The sequence below is a fragment of the Pristis pectinata genome, chromosome 19, assembly GCF_009764475.1.
Source record: "Pristis pectinata isolate sPriPec2 chromosome 19, sPriPec2.1.pri, whole genome shotgun sequence".
NCBI classification, from domain to species: Eukaryota; Metazoa; Chordata; class Chondrichthyes; order Rhinopristiformes; family Pristidae; genus Pristis; species Pristis pectinata.
In genome coordinates, this window is record NC_067423.1 from 22046745 (window position 1) to 22063544 (window position 16800).

Here is a 16800-nt window from a genome sequence, read left to right on the forward strand (position 1 = left end):
CATTGCTCCTGGACTAGCAATGCCCCCATTTTGAACCTGTACTCCTCCAATTATGGCCTCTCAAGCATCCTCAAATTTTAATCCCTGACATTGGCATCCACACCTTCAGCTGCCTATAAACTGAATTTGGGAATTCTCTTTGGTTGTCTCTTGAGCCCTCTACATCTTTCTATACTTCGAAGGATTTTTAAAACCTACCTCTTCAACCAAGCTTATGACAACCTAGCCTAAGTGTTAGATTTTGTTTTCTATCATGAAGAACCTTTGAATATTTTGTTATATTGATACTGCTATAGAAATTCAAAAGCAGCATACCACAGACAAAATCTGAAATAAAACAGATAATCTGCATACTCATCAGGGCAGGCAGACTCAATGGAGGTGGTTAGTAGTTCAAGCTATTGCTTCTGTAACACGATGAAAAAGAAACGTTAGCAGTTTCAGAACATTGGCACAATTTCACAGTAAATTAATATGGGTTTCAACTACCTCAATGCATTGGCATTTTTTATACACAATATTTCTTTATGCAGAGATTGTATTGGGATTGTGATAACTTCTCTCTGAGGCCTGTCCTCAAATACTTTTCAACTGAGTTTATGGACAATTGCACCTTTACTGAAAGGTTGGAGCTTTTTATCTTTACTGAGCTGACAATCTGATGAAGCCTTCATGTGATCAAGAACCTTCATAAATGTAACTAGTTCTACAGTTTACTGACATTGCAGCACATACACCACATGAACTGAATGAGTTACAGAATTATGATTAACTTATACTACTTCTTCCATTTGACTGTTGTGCTTTTATCAAATTCACCAACATCTATGACATGAAGTCAAGAAAATAAATCTATTGCTCACTTTAATAAATTAATCTAGTGCAAAATTTCTGCCAAATCCAAGGACTGCCACATGTTTGCTAATGCTATCTTTATTTCAGCAAGGAAGATTGTCAGTAGAAAATAAGAGAGCCTGAATCCATTGAAAGGTTGCCCAATACTCAGTCAGCTGTTGCTGAAGATGCCAGGGACAGTTTCAAGAGATGGGGATGGGGTTGAGAAAGAAAGGAAGAGCATTTGTTTGCAAGTAGATACATGGCAGCAATTTGGAGTTAAAATGAATGAGAACGAAGTTGGATTGTTGATCCAAAACACATTACATTTTCCAAAATGATATTAGGAAATTAGAGACTCTGGTAGTTCAGACAGAGGCCTTTCTCCTCTGGGACCCAAATTCAATTCTTGTATCCATTGGCTATTAAGGTGCTTTGTAAAATGAGTTTGGCTGCAATCACAGCCTATTTCCCAGAGGCCCTCCATCAGCAGCATGGAACAAGATCTGACATGTGTTGAATAGCAATCCTATTCAGTTTTGGAAAATGAGAAAACATCACTTTGGCATAATAGGGCTTGTTCTGAGATTGTGGCTGTAGCATATAGTGAGGCAGTAAAAGAGAGCTCAGCTTTGGTGCAGCTGACCTTTTGCATATTTGCTGCTGACACTGAGTACATGAAGTTGCCCATCCCCTCCCTCAGCAGAGGAAGTAAACTAAAAGTTAATGACAAATGCAGTAGCTGAATTTGAAAGCAAGATTAATGTAAAGGGATGAGTTGTAAACAATGCAATACAACCCATTGCAACAATGCAAAGATTCATTTATATTATCTAAAAGAATGAAAATAACATCAGTTACATACTTACACCAAATTACATCATTAAAACGACTAGTTGAAGATCTACAATAATGGAATACACCAAAATGTGTGGTACTGAGCCACATGGATCACAGGAGTTACACATTCAATCACTGGTCTGAACTGATTTAACATAAGTCAAAGCATTGGTGCTAAAGTTGGACACAATATCCTCACAATTGAATAAAGCATCAATATTGAGCCTTCTGTCCTGGAAAATATGTTCCTCAGGATCTCTGGGGAAAATGAGGCCTGGTTGGCTTTGTTGCTGACCTATTAATACCCACTGTCCATCATCATACATTATATTTGGATGCTGGAGCCCAGAGTCCAACGCAAACAGGCAACGACAGAATTTTAAAAATATAACATCTTAAAAATCCACTACAGACTACTAGTCCACTACATTTAATGGATTACTGTACAGAGCAGCATCCCTCTGTAGAGTACTCCATGAAATCAGGAATCACAGCATTGGAGAAGGCTTCTAGGCCCATTGTGTTCATGTCCATCAGCTGCTTGTTTAAGAATCTGATTAATCTCACCTTTTAAGAAACCACAGTAGGTTACAGTTTTGTGTCAGATGATATTTTGTTGACCAGTCCATAGATTTCATTGTATTATGTGCATTTTGTCAGATTGGTGCATTTCACAATAAATACCCTGTTAGGGCCTCAAGAAGCTAATGGCAGAATGTGCTGGAGAGCTCACTGGAACATACTGCACGAGGTCAGAAGCAGCACAGTCAGTAACTATTGACAAATATACCCATCTGATTTTGATTTCAATCTCTCGAAAGAGATTGCATCAGTCATACATTTCGTTTCAGTAAAGCATGTCTTCATGGGGCCTACTTCAAGAATTTGCTATGAATTTAAAGATTGTATTATATCTTTTGCTTTTTTTAAGTTATTCCTGGGTTTAATACAAACAATGCGTGGTTGTAGGCAAATTGTTGCAGGAAATTGTTTCAAGATGTTGGTTGATAAGTTCAAAGCATACCCCTTCGCTTTTGTACAGACCATATTAAAAAAAAACTTTGTTCTGAATCAGAATTTAATATTTCATTTTAACTCAGGCCAGTCTTTTTGGGGAGTTTTGAATGACTTAGATCTGGGTGCATGTGTACTTGTGGGCAAAAACCACACCAAGATAATTCTGGTAAGCTGACACAGAGTAAATGCCTGCTGAAGGCACACAGAGCAGGCAGATCAGAAGGTTACCCTCAGCATTTGAGACCAGAGTTTCCATCTTGGAACTTCATGTTCCAGCCAATGTTCTCTATTAACTGTGCACAACCAAACACATGTTAAGCAGCTGGAAGGAACCCTCATTAGTACTATTTAAAGAATCACCAACTTGCAGCTTAATTGTGGGTTGATTGTGACTGTTGTTATTATTTGACAAGTCTTTGATGCTTTCCATAAAGTTGGAAAACTGCAAAGAGCTGCATGGTGAGTGCTTAAGATTGTTCTGTTGACTTCGAGGCTTCTGCACAAACCAATTGCCCCCAGAAGTGGGCACACTAGTATTCCCCTTACAACACAGTATGATGGGGAGAATGTCAGAGGGAATGCAGAAAATGATATGCTACTGGAGGCAGGAGACGAAGGAGGAAGAGGTCAGGATGAAGGGCATTCAGCAGGAGCACATAGCTACCCAATGTGTCCAGTGAGCAATTCCCCTACCTGAGCCTCAGTAAGGAGCAAAATGTGAGAGGTCTGCCCTTCAGTCAGGATATTCCACTTGTTCAAACCACAGCTACAACCTCGGATCAGGGCAAGGACCTCATTGCAGGTAGCCCTCATGGTGATTGTGGCAATGACATTTCCTATCTCTGGTTCCTTACAGGCTGGAGTTGGAGATAAGTGCAACCTCACATTTGACATGCACTGTGGTGTAAGGGAAGCCATTGAATCTCTCAATTTGAGAGGAGTGAACTATATTTCTTTCACTGGAGGAGATTCCCTGGCCTTCAAGTAAAGCCTCTTGCAGCGCTGGGCCTGAAAGTAGCAACTGTGTGGACTGGCTGGCTGGCAGGTATCAGCAAGGGCACTTGTGGTGTGGTAGCAATGGATGGACAAATGTTGTCTTCCTAAGAGAGAACTGTAGCCACTCTATGGAAGAGATGGACACTTACCCCACCCACAGAGGGTAAATCTTAAGAGAATGTGGAATAAGTAGAAGTGTGATATGAGGAGGTTTTGGATTAATGCAATGGCCATGCTCATAATAGCCAACACTGCTCCCTTTCTGTGTTGTAGGAACTGCAGGATTTTGTTAGCTCCAGCTGCTTCCATTTGTGTGGTCGACCTCCTGCAGATACAGAACAGCTCTACCAACCAGTGCAGAGTTGGGAAACTTTGGAGCTTGCTCACTCGCACATTACATCATTCTTTAATGTTTCCCAGAGCCGGTTCACATGTAAAATTACATAGCTGTCATGGCTGAATGGCAAGTACTTTGTGTAAATTTGAGGAGCGAGTCAGAGCCCTGCAGCAATGCTAATCTTTCAGTGTGCAGTGAATTGCCTGAATGTGAGATACAGTAACTGACGGATATACATTGTTGAGTGGCGAATGCTGGAGGTGTGGGAATTGAACAGAGACCAAGGCTAATGCTCTGATTGGTGAGATACGACATCTGAAGATGTACTCACTGACCTTGGTTACTTGTGGAAACTCATAGAAATTCTTGCAGTATTGCAGCTATTGGAGCTTGACTCCTGGTGAAGATCTCCATGGCTATTTGCCCCACTAGGTTTTTGCGTATGTGTATGTAGGGGCCCTACAGATGCAAAACAGCTCTTTGTTTTGCCAACTTTCCAATGCAACATCAGAAAGCCCCAGGGCTTGCTCAATCCCATATTTTACCATTCTTTAATGTTTTCCACATCCTATTCCATTGTAAACTGACAGTGAGAGTGCATCTTCCCTTTACAAGGTGCAGACTCACTTGAGCTGGTGCCAGCTAGTGTCCTCTGCTGATGTGTCCAGTGTAATTAATGAAGACAGATTTGGGCAATCATTGACGTAAGCAGGCAACATGAAGTTGGGAGAAGAGGGGGAGAAAAAACTGGTGAGATTCTAGTTTAAAAAAGTGAAGCATTTTTTCTCTCAAAACTTCTTTTTGCAATAATTTAAGGAACTCACATTCTCTATATTTATATTCCCAGTCATAAAATCATAATCTATCAAATAGATTGTTTTCAAAGTGTCTAAAATCATTTAAATATTAAACATTTTAATTCTGTTCACTCTGGTGCATTTTATTGCAGCATTTAAATATCGGCGTGGACATCCTCAGTTCTTAACCTTGAGAGCAATTAGAGTGAGTTTTCAGTGCAAGGCCATTGGGAGTGTCAGGAATTATGCAAATTGCTTTGATTGGATCTGTACACAGATTCATAGAGACAAAGTCAAAGTTGAGTTTATTATCATATGCACAAGGACATGCATGCACAGCTGCCATGGAAAACTTACTTGCAGCAGCATCACAGGTACATAGCATCATATAAGCAGTATTCACAAGAAAAACATAAATTAAGCATAGATTTTACACAATTTTTACTAGAAAGAACACAATTAGCACAAAAAAAGGTCAATTTTAGTGCAAAGTGATCAAAGAGGTCATAGTGTTGCTAAACTGCAGTGATTAATGATTTGCCGGTTGGTTCAAGAACTGAATAGTTGAAGGGAAGTTACTGTTCTTGAACCTGGTGGTGTGGGACTTCAGGCTTCTGCACCTCTTGCCTGATGGTAGCTGTGAGAAGATGGCATGGCCCGAATTGTGGGGATCTTTGATGATAGATGTTGCCTTCTTGAGGCAGCACCTCCTGTAGATACTACCAATGGTGGTGAGGGATGTGCCCATGAAGTATTGGGCTCAGTCCACTACTCTGCAACTTCTTACATTCCTGTGAATTCACTGTGATGCAACCAGTCAGGAGACTTTCAACAGTACATCTGTACAAGGTTGTTAGAGTATTCAGTGACAAGCCAAACCTCTTTATCCTCCTAAGAAAGTAAAGATGCTGGCGCGCTTTTCTTATGATTGCATCTATGCATCTGAGACATTGAGTCACACAGCATGGAAACCGGCTCTTTGGCCCACTGAGTCCATACTGACCATCAAACATCTGTTTACACTAATCCAACACTAATCCCATTTTATTCCCGACACATTCCCATCAACTCCCTCTACCCTTTACCTACACACAAGGGACAATTTACACTGGCCAATTAACACACCAACCTGGACATCTTTAGAGTGTGGGAGGAAATGAAATACCTCGAGAAAATCCACACAGTCACAGGGAGAATGTGCAAACTCCACACAGAGAGCACTGGAGGTAAAGATCAAACACAAGCCACTTCAGCCATGGAGCAGAAATACCACTGTGCTGCCCATAACGGTGATGGTTGGGGACCCTCTTCTTCAAAATGGTATTAGGAGATGGTTTGCATTCACCTGAGCGGACACAGAGAAGTTGGATAAAATGTCTCATTCAAAAGATGGTACCACAACTTCCTGTCCTCTAATGGATGGTCAGCTCAATCAAGAGTGAGTAGTGGGTCTTGTTAGGGAATCAGAAGTTATGGAATTATATGAATATAGCAGATATTAATTCAAATGAGAACTGGTCTTCAGTTCTTAATGTAAATTGGAGGCAGTAATCAGTTTGAACTTAAAAGGACAACCTTGCAAACAAACAGTACTGTCCACAGAGCACAGGCTGCTGACCCACAGCAGGGGGCTGGCTGCTCAAGAGATATAATTCGCAAAGTGAAGTGACCATGAGACGTCCTCGTCTGCATCAGCCAAATGTAAAATAATGGGGGTATGTTAATTAGCCTACATCAAACCAGGCAATGCTGGCTACATTATATTGTGCCATTGTGACTGAGTTCAAGGAAGTTTGCAGACCAGACTGATGTTGTCACTTTAGTACATCAAACAGGGTCACAAGCATATTTGATCAATCAATAGTTGGGATATTTGTGTACTCAGAGTCAGCTCTCACAGCATTAATTTTGGGATCTGGGATCTCTGTCCTCAGAAGTTTGTAGACCATCTGTGTGAATTAATTTGTTCTAGCAAAGGTGTTTGAACATTCAGAGGTCTCCTATTGTAGATATGTAACTCAAAGGAAGCAATGTCAGACTCAAAAGACATTGTAACTATTGAAATTGTATTGTATCACCTGCTGTTACCTTTGATCTTAAGGGTATAAAAATGGGATGTACTTTGAGTCTGGGAGACTCTACAAAGAGGGTCTCCAGAAGAATGTCTGATTGTCATGATGAATAAAGACTTTTATATCACCAGCTTCAGTGCTTCTCCAGTGACTAAGATCACAGTCACAACAGGTCTAACACTTAAGCTTGGAGAGGATGCTGATATCAAGTACTTTCCTGAGACATGTAAAATTCCAGGTTGTCAAACCTTGTTGTTACAGATTATGAAAAGGCACAGTGGTAATAAATTAGGGATAAGGTGCTGGGCATGGTAACTGTTTTGAAATGAAAAGAACAAATGCATTGCTACTACCTCAGGGGCACGCTTATTTTTACCTTTATACTTCATCATGACTGTGAAATGGAAGGACTCTGATAATGATAAATAATAATTCTCCTGTCACATCTCTTTGGAAATAATGACAAGGAAATTACACAGAATATTGAATTAAAGAAGCACTGAGCCTAAACACTGCCTAAGATCAAATAATTCTATTAATAGATTTAGGAATAAGGCAATCCGTGACCAATAGGTCAGTTAATTTCTTACCTACATGAAATATCCAGAAGCATTTTTGAATATCAGGGTTGTTATTCTTTGGAACCCAGGAAAAGAAGGGACACTTTTTAATTTTGGTTCTTCTTATTATTTATTGCCATTTTTGAAAATAAAGTTAACTTTAGAAATGAATCTCAAAGTTAAGATTTCAAAGAGATATAACATCAAAGGTTAGCTGTTTTCACTTTAAACATCTGCCTTCTACTTCTTGTGTAACATGAACAGTCTTCTGTTTAAAAACTGGCTGGATGCCACAGTATGGAGAGCTGCATAAAGTCCAACATCATCCCTACTGTATCACTTTGCATGTCACTTCAATTTATATGGGAAAAAAAGTGTGCTGTTATGTGAAGTGATATATGAAACTACAGGAAAAAACAATGGTGACAATTTCAACATTTTCCAATAATGTATACTAGCTGATTGTCGGTCTCACAGCTCCTCCTTTTCTATTTCCATTGAAATCAAATGAATATTAAATTGTGGCAAGTTCTCTTCAATATTTTTTACAAAGTGCACTCCCAACATTTGCAAAAAGAGCATCCGGTGTCATTGTGGAATCAATATTGAGTGTCAACGATAAGGAATGTTGTACCTTCTTTTCTATTCAGTTTATCTGAGCCTCTTAACAGGCACTAGCTGGTTTCAATGTTGTTTGAGTTAACATGAGATCTTTGGCTTGTATGATGCTATGTGTTAACAGAAATATAATTTTTGATGGGGTTTTCCTTACATTTTGTGAGATCATTGGAAACTATGGAGAAATGCCACAAGCAGCTATTTATTTCACTGACGCAGAGACTTTACTAATTTTCCATACTGGAAATGGCAGGGTATTTAGAGTTTCAGAAACTGTCCTTTATTTGACCCTACAGCATCTTGACACTTAATGAAATCACCAGTATTTTCTGTTCTTATATTGAAAGAAATTATAATCCATTTAAAACAAAATATTCTATGACATAGTTCCAAGGGCCTTGCACAATGCTATGGTTATCTGCCCTTGGAGTTAGACCACAATTACCATCTTTGTTCTGAAATAATTATTTCTGTGGATTACATTGGAAGCCACTGAATCATGCTATTGTTCTATTCTATGGATTATACTGGAGGTAATCCATTAGCGGAGTGTGTTGGGGGACTTTGAAGCACACTGCAGTTCTATTCAATAGATTACACTGGAGGACAATGATCCATACTCAATCCTTATATTCTTGTTAAGCAGGAAAATAATGGGCCTTTCACCAAATAATTATCTTAGTGTAAGGGCTGCACTTTGTGTGACCTGTCAGACCATGGCAGGTCCCGTCAATCTCAGTCTGGCTCACCAGTGAGTTTCACATTACTCACTTTATGCTAATCACATTGGCAAGCATGGGAGACTGCATGATTGGCCCTAATGCATCGATACCAATGTTATGGACCAGCCCCACACCCTCCAAAAAAATGGCTTTTTGGCTTCACAAGTTGTTAAGGATTGTTAGGAATGGGATATTCTTCAGTTACACAAACAAAAACCAATCTTTAAACTAGGATAAGGATAACTTCATGAATAAACATCATTGTCTGAAAAGAAAGCCAGCTCTCACTGCAGTGGTAAAATAAGGATGTTTCGGGTGTTTGGATTCCCAACAAAGATGTTTGGATGTTTAGAGATGGTCTTATCAGTTGAAATGTTCTCCAATTGTAAGTATGTAATTCTACAGAGCCACTTGTCTACACCCAAAATGTTGAAGTAAACTATTAAAAATATATTTAATTTTTGTACTTAAAGATTATGAAACCTCAATGCATTTGAGTTTGAAAATATTTTTCTGAGAGATTCTCCCAGGAGATTCTTCTATGAAGTTTCCTCCTGAAGCTCTGCTTGTGCTGAATAAAGACCTTTTGCATCTACAGCCCCAGTCTCCATGTGACTCATTCAAAGTCATAACACAAGTAATGCTTGATAGTATTGTAACTCATAGCAACAGTGATCATTTTCCTAGATTTGATCTGGAGCAAATTTGAAACATGTCTCTATAATCTGATATTAAAAGCAAGAAAAACAAGTTAAGAGCAAATCTAATTACAGTCACTTAAGGGAGGTGAACAAAATCTGCCTGGATACATCCTTGTATAAATGAAGAGATGAATAAAGTCAATGCAACTATGTCTCCCTAAATTGTGAGCTGTTTAATTTCAAAGTATATCCTCGTGAAAATAAGTTTTAAAATAGCTTTCTGACAACTTATGGCCTCACATACAGATGATTACACATATAGATGCTAAAAGCAGCTGAAAAGGCAGGGCCATCATTTCCTTCACTGGCCAGCTCAGTGACTTAGACTCTGCTGAGCAGAAGTGTATGTTTCTCTGCTCTGAGATGTAGCATAACCATATTTGTCTAAACATGAGGTGAGACTGACATGGGCTGGAAAGTACTCAGTGAATACAGAGAATATAGAGCCGACCTGCTCCTACTTCCCAGAGATAATGCATGTTGTACTGGGTTAGTGCAGTTTATTAGTGGGAAATAAATCGGCATTAAAAATTAAAATAAGCACCCAATTGCTACACAGTAAAAGTTCTGTGTAAGTAATTAAGTTACAGGTCACTTAGTTTTTGTGGCATTGGCTGAGAGAGGAGCATTGGTCAGGAACCTAAGGAGACTCTCCTCTGTTCTTCACATAGTGCCATGAAATTGTTAATGCTCATGGGATTGTTGGACTGTGATATTTATCCCGTTTGTCAGGGTGTCTCCATCACTCCTGCCTCAGTTACATCCTCCAATTCAGACTTAAAAGCCACAGGAGCCAAATGGGCAAGAATGACTCTTGGATCTGAATAGCTTTGTATTTTTTGGTTTCCTGGTTTGACACTTGGTAATAGCCATGAGGGGACATGGCTAAACTCCCAGCAATATTAGACAGTGACACGTGAGGTGGCCTGGCTTCCACTGATATTGTGCTTGGCCATTTGCACATGTATTTCCCAAATTCAAAATGTCCACGTTGATTTTTAGCTTCAATTTTTTTTTAAGGTACAGCATTGTCAATTGGTCATACTTGATAGAAACGCTGAAATAATTGGAGGCAAGTTGATAGGCCATACATCAAGGTCTGGATATAATGGAAATAATTTGAGTATGAGAGGGTAATATCCATATTATGCCTTATTCTGTAGATTATGCTGTAAGGAAATAACTCTGCACCATATTCTTTCAATTGCACTGGAGGGATATGCTTCATACTGTATCCTGTTCTGTGGATAATGGCAGGGAACAATATTCCAGTCTCAACAAATTGCTGGCTACCACACAATTAACCAACCAACCCTCGTGCCTTTGGGATGTGGAAGAAACTGGAGCACCCAGAGAAAACCCACATGGTCATATGGAGAACAGACAGCACTGGAGGCAGGTTGAAGCAAGGTCACAGATGTGAGGCAGCTGCTCCTACTGTGCCACCTTGGAACTCTTTCTCCTTGATATACTGAGTTTACCAGATACCCACATAAAAGGCTCAGGATACAATTAATAGAAACATAAACAAGAGTGAGATACAATGCAAATCCATAGACCATTACTTTTAGTTTACACAAAATAAGAAAAAGCATGGATGAAACATTGGTGGAAGCAGATATGATAGGGGTGTTCAAGAGACTTTTGGGGCAAAATGGAGGAACAACATCTCATTTTCAATCTTGGGACCTTACAGCCTCATGGGATGAACATCAAATTCTCCCACTTCAAGTAAACCAACTTCCACCTTGCTGCTTCCTTTCTTTCCCAGCCTCTTTTTTTCTCCTTGCCATTTCCCCCTCTTTTCCTCTCCTCCCCCATACCTTTGACCCATCCCCCAGTGGATCTGCTCTCCCCTCCTCCCCCTCACCTGTCACCATCTCTTATCTGCATCTACCTATCACCACCTTGTGTCCACCCCGCCTCCCCTCTTTCTTTCTTTTTCAATCTTTTTATTAGTTTTCAAATTAATACAGATTAATATATAGCATTAATATTTGTACATGTAATACAAAGAGATCTGGATAACAATCATGGCATAGATAATCATAAAGAATAATAAGACATAAAAAAAATCTGTAGATCCAATGATCTCTTAGTAAATGAATATAATATAAAAGAAAGGAAAGAAAAAGATTTATTATATAAATTAAAAAAAGAAAGAGAAAAAAAACCCAAATCAATAAGAAAAATTATAAACAATATAAACTAAACTAAATAGAAAAATTAAAAAAAAACAGACAAAAAAAAGAAAAAAAAGACTGGACTAAAATCTCTCAGTAGAAACAGAGCAATATTATGTCATCAACTCCATTCCTCTAAGTTGGAAAGTTATTGAAAGGGGATCTACATCATGTGAAAATATTGAATAAATGGACTTCAAGTATCTTCAAATTTAAGGAAGGATCAACAGTACCACTCCTAATTTTTTCCAAGTTTAAACATGATATAGTGTGAGAGAACTATTGAAAAGTAGTAGGAATTATTGGATCCTTCCATTTAAGCAAAATGGATCGTTTGGCCAGTAATGTAACAAAAGCAATCATACGGTTAGTGGAAGCAGATAAATGGCCAGACTCTATCCTTGGTAACCCAAAAATTGCAGTGATAGGGTGCAGTTGTAAATCAATCTTCAATACATTTGAAATAATGTTAAAAATGTCTTTCCAATATTTTTCCAAAAGAGGACAGGACCAAAACATATGTGTCAAAGAAGCCACATTTGATTTACATCTATCACATGTAGAATTTATATGGTTATAAAAACGAGCTAGATTTTCTTTGGACATATGGGTCCTGTGAACTACCTTAAACTGTATCAATGAGTGTCTGGCACACATTGAAGATGTATTGACTAAATGAAGAATTTTCTTCCAAGTCTCTGTAGGTATAGATGTCTGGAGTTCGCTTTCCCATTCATTCTTAATTTTGTCCAGTGATTCTGGACGTATTTTCATAATTAAATCATAGATTATTGCTATCAAGCCCTTCTGATAAGGATTAAGACCTAAAATTTTTCTGTAGTTTCAGTTTTGTAAGGTGTCGGAAAAGAGAGTATAGTAGCTTTTAAAAAATTTCTAATCTGCAAATATTGAAAAAAGTGTGATCTAGGTAAATTGTATTTGTTAGACAATTGTTCAGAAGATGAAAAACAGTTATCAATGAATAGGTCATGAAAACATACTATTCCCTTCCTTTTCTATATGGAAAAAGCTGGGTCAACTCTGGATGGATGAAAGAAAAAATTAGATTGAATGGGACTTGACAGGTTAAATTCATTCAATCCAAAAAATTTATGAAATTGAAACCATATTAGTATGGTATGTTTAACAATTGGGTTAATCATATGTTTAGTTAATTTGGTAAGTGCAAAAGGGAATGAAGCTCCTAAAATAGAAACTAATGAAAATTCAAGTACTGATTGGTGCTCAAGGTGTACCCATTTGGGGCATTGAATTACATCTAAATCTTGTGTCCAAAAAATTAAATATCTGCTATTAATTGCCCAATAATATAATCTAAAGTTAGGCAAGGCCATACCACCATCCTTTTTTAGTTTTTGTAAATATTTCTTACGTAACCTTGGGTTTTTATTCTGCCAAATATATGAAAGAATTTTAGAATTAATAGTGTCAAAAAAAGATTTTGGGACAAAAGTTGGAATTGCTTGAAATAAATGTAAAAATTTTGGTAAAATATTCATCTTAATCGCATTAATTTGGCCTACCAATGATAAAGACAGTGGAGACTACTTAGTAAATAATTGTTTAACATGGTCAATTAAAGGCAATAGATTAGCTTTAAATAAGTCCTTATGCTTCTTGGTAATTTTAACACCTAAATACATAAAATAGTCAGTTACCAATCTAAAAGGTAATTGCCTATAAATTGGGGTTTTGTAGCGACTCACTGTCCGGTCAGGCGAACCGGCTCAGCAGTCGGGTCGCGCAGCGTAGGAGCGACGAGGCCCCAGATGGCGGCGGGCCTCATCTTTCCCACGCGGTCCGACTGGTCGCCAGCAAGTTTGTCTGGCATGGCCTGCGCAAACAGGTCAATGAGTGGGCCAGGACTTGTCCGCACTGCCAGACATCGAAAATCCAACGACACACCAAAGTCCCGCCACAGCAGTTCGAGCCTACCTGTAGGAGGTTCGACCACATACACGTCGACCTTGTGAGCCCTCTGCTGGTTTCAAGAGGAGCCTGGTACCTCCTTACCATCGTGGACCGGTTCACAAGGTGGCCAGAGGCAACCCCCCTGACTGACATCACGACTGATTCCTGCGCCCGAGCGCTGCTAACAACTTGGGTCTCAGGTTTTGGTGTTCCGGCCCACATCACTTCAGACAGAGGCACCCAATTCACCTCCAGTCTCTGGGCTGCATTAGCGAACCTGCTAGGGACGCAGCTGCACACCACCACGGCCTACCATCCTCAATCAAACGGGTTGGTGGAACGTTTTCACCGCCATCTGAAATCAGCCTTGATGGCCCGCCTGAAGGGTCCTAACTGGGTTGACGAGCTGCCTTGGGTCCTGCTCGGCATACGCACTGCCCCCAAAGAAGACCTCTGTGCTTCATCAGCTGAGCTTGTGTACGGGGCGCCCCTAGTTGTCCCAGGGGATTTCATACCTGCCCTTCGAGACCAAGGGGAACAACCTCCAGCAGTCCTATAAAGACTGCGTGAGAAGCTTGGCAACTTGGCCCCGATTCCCACCTCGCGGCATGGTCAAGCCCCATCCTGCCAGCCCAAAGAACTACGAGATTGTAAGTTTGTTTTCGTTCGCAGGGGCACACCTTGGGCGCCGTTGCAACGACCATATGAGGGACCATTCCGAGTCATAAGGAATAATGGATCCACCTTTATTTTGGACGTTGGGGGCAGGGAACAGGTTTTCACAACGGACCGCCTCAAACCGGCCCATTTAGATCTGCAACAACCGGTCGAGGTTTCAATGCCGCGACGCAGAGGCCGACCCCCTAAGCGGCGGCTGGCACAGCCCGCGGACCTTGGGGACTGTATCGCCGGTTCTGGGGGGTGGGGGGGGTTGTGTAGTGACTCACCATCCGGTCAGGCGAACCGGCTCAGCAGTCGGGTCGCGCAGTGTCGGAGCGACGAGGCCCAAGATGGCGGCGGGCCTCGTCTTTCCCGAGCAACGGAGAGAACCCGCGCACGGGAAAGACTTGATGACGTAGTACTTATGTCATTGCCGGTTGCATTGGGCAGGAACAGTCTCCCTTAAAAGGCCCGCGCAAGGAGGGAAAATAAACCAGTTCTTGTTTGACAATCCTTCGACTAGCGTCTTGTTTTATTCCGTGGTAGCAACCGCTACAGTTTGCATATTCAATGGAAAAAGTTCGCTCTTATTAAGATTTAATCTATAATCAGAAAAAACACTAAACTGATCTAGTAGTGATAGTACTGCGGGGATAGATTTGTCCGGATTAGAAATATAAAGTAACAGGTCATCTGCGTAGAGAGATATTTTATGAATCTTCTGTCTGCGAGTAATACCACATTCATTTGAAGAGTCCCGGAGTGCAATAGCCAAGGGTTCTAAAGCAATATCAAATAATAAAGGGCTTAACGGGCAACCTTGTCTAATACCTTGAAAAAGCCTAAACAAAGGAGATCTTTGATTATTAGTAAGTATTGACGCCACAGGTGTATAATAAATCATTTTAATCGCAGATATAAATTTAGGGCTAAAATTAAATTTTTGAAGTGTAGTGAAAAGATATTCCCATTTGACTCTGTCAAACGCCTTTGCAGCATCTAGAGAAACAACACATTCTGGAATTTGGGATGAAGGGGTATATATAATATTCATTAATCTCCTAATATTAAAATGTAAATAACGATTCTGAATAAATCCTGTCTGGTCTTCAGAGATAATTTGTGGGAGAACCTTTTCCAGTCTAAAGGCCAATATTTTGGAAAATATTTTTGATTCTACATTTTATAAAGAAATAGGTCTATAAGATGCACAATCAGAGGGATCTTTATCCTTTTTAAGAATTAAAGAAATAGTTGCTTCTTAGAAAGACACGATGTGCCAAACTGCTCACTTCTGTAGCATGGATTTTCTATGATTGCATTTCTATGAATATATAACACAATTATTGTCAAAGCAGTGACATTTCATGCAGTCAACATCTCTCCCATAGAATAGCATGGTTACTACAGAAACCATCTAGAACATTTACCAACAAAAGTTTAAAAACTTAATCAATAACAGATTGCTACTTCGCTGAGCACACAATTTTGCTTCATGAGGAAAGAAAGTTCATTGTGCTCACTATAGTGTCTGTAATTAGTTCCTTCCTTGGGTTTGGATTGAAGGGATACACGAGAATCTGTCAACATTCAAATGTGAGAAATCAATGCATTCACGTCCCAATCTCTCAGAAGCTGCACTCTATGCATGCTGCCTGCTGATTGAAGTGTTTCTCTTGTTGCTCCTGCTTCCAAATGTACAAGTGTAGATCATGACTTGAATGGAACATCTGCTTACATTCTATTTTTAAAATTCTGACAATATTAATAATTTCTTGTATCAGGTTCAATGCAAAACTCAGTTTCCATAAGCAGATTGGTACCTTGAGTACTCAAAATTTTATTCCCGTGCATGGAAAAGCATACCGTGGTAATTAAGTTTTTACTGCAATATTTTTACAGAAGAGTTTAAGCAAATCACTTTGTGTGCAATCCTACCTTTTATGAAAGGTAAGAAGAACCCAGGCTAAAGTTCAGACTATTTTATTAATATGCATTGTATTTATACAGATGCAAATGAGATTAGTAATTAGCAAAGTAATACTGGACTTAGAGAATAAATTTAACTCTGAAGTATCCAAAATTACAAAGTTCCAATCAGAATCTTTCAGCTGAGATTTTATGGATACAAGGCAGGTCATATATTATAATTCAATCTTGTTAACTGACTTTAAAAGATAACAAATCCACTTATGATGCTCAAGTGCTGAAATGTGAAAATTTTGGGATATCTACCAGCAAACTGTATGTGGATTCCCAATAATGAATGAGGTGAAAGTCAGTGGAGATTCCAGACTTTAAAATAAATACTTCAGTTCAACCAGGCCCAACATAGTAAATACTCCTCTACAACTTCAGTACAGCATCAAGGTGGTGTAAGAGCATTGTCATATTCTTTAATAGTTAGTGACACTGTGGCCTCACACTTCTAACATTGTTATATGTAATGTTAACATCTTCCTTCAGCAATTAAGTTAGAATGAAAGCAGCCCAAAACAGCCATTAGGAAGGGAATGGAAGCTCAGGACTCC